The sequence below is a fragment of the Triticum aestivum genome, chromosome 3A (genome assembly GCF_018294505.1).
Source record: "Triticum aestivum cultivar Chinese Spring chromosome 3A, IWGSC CS RefSeq v2.1, whole genome shotgun sequence".
NCBI classification, from domain to species: Eukaryota; Viridiplantae; Streptophyta; class Magnoliopsida; order Poales; family Poaceae; genus Triticum; species Triticum aestivum.
Genome location: NC_057800.1, coordinates 42948539 through 42952868, shown reverse-complemented (window position 1 = coordinate 42952868; position 4330 = coordinate 42948539). Strand labels below are relative to the sequence as shown.

The following is a 4330-nucleotide window of genomic DNA, read 5'->3' as shown; positions in this document are numbered from 1 at the left end:
CTCTGGTGTTTCCATTTCCTGATTTCTTTTGTTTACACTTCAGTTCCTCTCTTCTTTTTGGGATTGGGTGTCACATTGCAAAATAATAGGGGGGGGGGCGCTCCATACAACGCATTGGAAAATAACACTCACTATGTCTCTAGAACGTCTTATACTAGAGGATAGCCTGCACGTTGCAACGGGAATTGGTTGATTGAAATTTGCATCTATAACATGACAACCACAATTCAAAATACATTTTGACATATTATATTTGATAGTGTCTAGTTTAATATTTATGAATATAAAATTGAAAATATTTTCCCATCTCTACTCCTATAAAAAACTGAGTTGGTGGCGATGGTGTGCCTGCCTCCGGACCATCTCAACCATCGGATCTGAAACGAATGGCTTAGCTGACACTGAAGTTGCAACAAAGTTACCAGCAAATGCCACATGCATCCAGACCCTCTCGGACGTCTTTCTGACCCGCCGGTGCGCAGCATAGTACCCCCCTCCTCTTCTAGAATGTTAATGTCCCACCTCCCGAAGCTGTGGTAGGTCGCCATGCTCCTCAGCGTGGATCTGGGCTGTTGATAGCGCCCTCTTGAATCCCTGTAGCAGCAGTTGGTTCTACTACTGCAAGAATGGCGGACGAAGGTTTGGTAGTCCCGCAAAAAAAGGTTTGGTAGTGGTGTGATTGACCTACCCAACCTCTTGGCCCCCCTCGGCTATTCTTCATATCTGCGGTTGACTTCCCTTCCCATCTCGCCCTCTTCTCCAATTCTTCCCATCCTATGCAGGAATGGGCAGTGGAAAGATGGTTGGCTCGGTGGAAATTTGGCGGTCGGTGTGGGCGGCGCTGGTGCACTTGTTCGGCTTCGAAGGTTAAGACGCTGGTGCTGAGGCCTGCGGGTGGTACGAAGTGGATCCCCCGCAGATGCAGCACAAGGTAGAAGGTTCGTCGCCTGCGGCGGATGACTTGCGGCTCCCTCGATCTTTGGTGCGCTGGATCTTTCCAGAAAATACTCCCATATGTTGCCCTTTTTCTTCAGAATCCTTACCTGTTTGTTCTAAGCACATGGCTACCTTCCTAGAGAAAAGAGTAATGGATGGAGAATTCTGGCACACTCTCGACCTAGACGTAGAACCAAAACGCTGCCTTCCAGTCTCTGTATCCGCTGATATCTCAATCCTTTGGATCGTTTCTTTCTTCTTATGCAGTTCTCTGGAGCCGCTTATATTTTATTTTTAAAATCCTTCTAGTCAAGTATTGTCGCCATCAGATCATTCCTTTCTTCTTATGTTGTATTTTATTTTGTCTTGGCCTTATGGATATATATTCCTATTTTCAGTTTAGATTTCTCAGTTCTTTGCTGGAGATCATCCCAGGGAATCTGACTATTCTGTAGATTGGTGTTCGAGACCCTTTTACACACATTTTTATGGATTGTTGGTATAGCTATTTTGGTACCTTCTTATACTAATACATCACCTCCTTTTTATGTCTCCTTTTGATAATTGGGATGTCGCAGCCGATGCAAGATGACCAGAGGAACTGGTACATCTTGGTTTGGCCACTGGGTTAAATGCAACTAAGAAAAGTGAATATGTAGCACAAAACGAACTCGGAATGGGGGAGCGGAGTTAGTATGTGGGGGAAGGAGGGTGAACTATCAGAATATTTCTTGCTCCCGTTGCAATGCACGGGCAATTACCTAGTGCATGGTTAAATATTGCCGTGGGTCATTTTTATGCATTATTGCATGTTGTGTGGATCTTATCTTATTCATAATTCTGTGGTGAGGTGTCTTGCTTACATGTTAAAATAAATAAGTTACTGGGATGACTCTCTTAGATATAAGAATTTATGTACAGAGGCGGTAAATCTCAGCCGTATCTCATGACCTGTAGAAGAACCTGTTTTGTGCGTGTGAAATGGGGAGCAAAAATTTGTGGATCAGTGAAGATATGTTTGCCAGACAATTTGTGACACAGAGTATAATGTCGGAGTGCTTTATTCTCTGTGTTGACGCGTGTTGACTGGGACCAGACTAGAGGGCACAGGTACGCCGTACGCGTGCCGCCATGCGGGCCTGCAGGTGCCACAATTTGCTGCATGGATCCTCGGAGGAAAAGCGCGGGTTGTGTGGTTGGCGATCCAAGAAGAGCTAGCTATGGAGGGTGAAGATTCTGATCTTACGCTGTCATTAGCTGTTTGAAATGCAGGTTTAAGCTAATCAGCTAGGGGCTAAAAAGTACTAGTAGGAGTACTAAAAGAGCCAAGGACACCAAATTCCACAGCTGCTCGGAGTATTCAATTGTCATGGCTCAAGTGCTGCGCCCCAGCAAAGCCAAAGTGAACCAAAGTGTATGTAGCTTTAGCACATCATAATTATGATCCCCCAATAGGTTAAAATTAACTATCATGATTAGGTTCATACATTGATTAAGCTGCTGTTCTCCATCATGGCATAAGGGTCCATAACTCCTTTTGGCCACCAGAAAGCACTGCTGCCTTGGGATCCAGTTGTCTCTTACTAAGGCTGTTACCAACTTGCCAGATTATCCCTTCCTTGAGAAGCTCAAGCCCAAACTCAACCCCCCTTCACACAAGGGATGCATCACACAAGAGGGAAATAGAGACAACCACCAACATCAAGCGCTTCGAACCAAGCAAATGATAGAAGCATATGTGATGTTATCAGGAAATCTATGCCGCCGCCAAGGATTAAGTCCTTTACTTGGAGGGTTGCAAGTGGCTCCCTGACAACGAAGGAAAATAAGAAGAAACGAAAACTGGAAATCAGTGACGTCTACTCAATATGTGGTAGTGGTACAGAGAATGAATTTCATGCGGTGGTAGAATGCACAAACGCTCGGGCTTTATGTCGGGAATTAAGAGAGGTTTGGCACCTTCCATCTGAAAACGCCTTTAGATATACTAGAACAGACTGGCTGCAATGCTTGCTGGCACCCTGTTCGGAGGAGATTCGTCTTACAATTATGTTTATATTCAGGGCATGGTACCTTAGGAATAATGTTGTACACGAGGACAGTGAAGCGTCTTTGTCAGTGTCCAAAACTTTCCACTCAGGTATGTAGAGGAAATTCATCAAGCACTAGCGCTAGATGGGGACGACCAAGGAAAGGATGTTCCCATGCAAACAGATGTTGTTGATGCCCATCAGTGGTTGCCACCAAAATTAGGAGTCTGGAAGCTAAACACAGCTGCACCCTTTATTCAGGAGGCATGCCAAGCTAGTGCAGGTGTTGTGGTCAGGAATCATGTGGGGAGTGTTGCATGGTCAGTTTGCAAATGCATGCCGCGGTGCTAGGATGTTGTAGAGGCTGAAGCTATTGCGGTGCAGATTGGTTTGTCGAAACTAATGCGTATATATAGAGGCCCTCTCTGCATTTAGTTTGACTGCTCTCCAGTTATCTCACTGATGGATCCTAATGTTCGAAACAGGTATGCTTTATTTCCAACTGTTTCCTACATAAAAGACAAGATGGAGAACTTTCAACAGATCACGCTTATGCCCACTAAAAGGGACAACAACGAGTAAAGAGCATAAAACTACCACAATTCAGTCTAGAGTTCTAGAAAATGCCAATATTTTAAAAGTTTCAAAAATCAACCACAAAATTTGGTTTTTGATTCAAAAAACTACCATATTACACTGATGACCATGTTGTTAATTATAAGCATGATTATGACAGCTCGGGTCCACTTGACAGGTCTGACATGGCATAAAAGTTAACACCGTTAGCTTGCACCGTTAGTTTGGATGTTATGACAGCTAGAACCCACATGTCAATCACAATAAATATTTCCCTTGTAAATTTTTTCATCAATTCCCTGGTTCTCTTTGAATTTATAAACAAGTCCCTATATTTACACAACAAACCCTGCAATTATTTTTGAAGGATCCTTGAAAATTTCATTCCAATGCCTCCCACAGTTCATCCACCACCATGGTTATCACTTCCACATTTCATCCCCAACTCCTTCCTCCCCGACCATCTGCTAGATCTGGTCGTGGAGCAGTTCCTCCACTGTCATGGTTGTCGCTTGGCGAACCGCCGTGCATGCCATGGGAATCCACTGCTGCGCAATGTGGAGCCACCACCGTGTGTGCTATGTGGAGCCGTGTGAAGGAAATATGCCCTAGAGGCAATAATAAAGTTGTTATTTATATTTCCTTATATCATGATAAATGTTTATTATTCATACTAGAATTGTATTAACTGGAAACTTCATACATGTATGAATACATAGACAAAACAAAGTGTCCCTAGTATGCCTCTACTTGACTAGCTCGTTAATCAAAGATGGTTAAGTTTCCGG

At 43.8% G+C, this 4330-nt stretch overlaps 1 long non-coding RNA gene across 1 annotated transcript; it reads left to right on the top strand.

Annotated features, from left to right (window-relative positions):
- The first annotated feature begins 514 nt into the window (after positions 1-514).
- Positions 515-1486, top strand: LOC123057802 (uncharacterized). Its single transcript, XR_006426968.1, has 2 exons — positions 515-662; positions 783-1486. It is a non-coding gene; the product is annotated as an uncharacterized lncRNA (long non-coding RNA).
- Positions 1487-4330: the final 2844 nt, after the last annotated feature.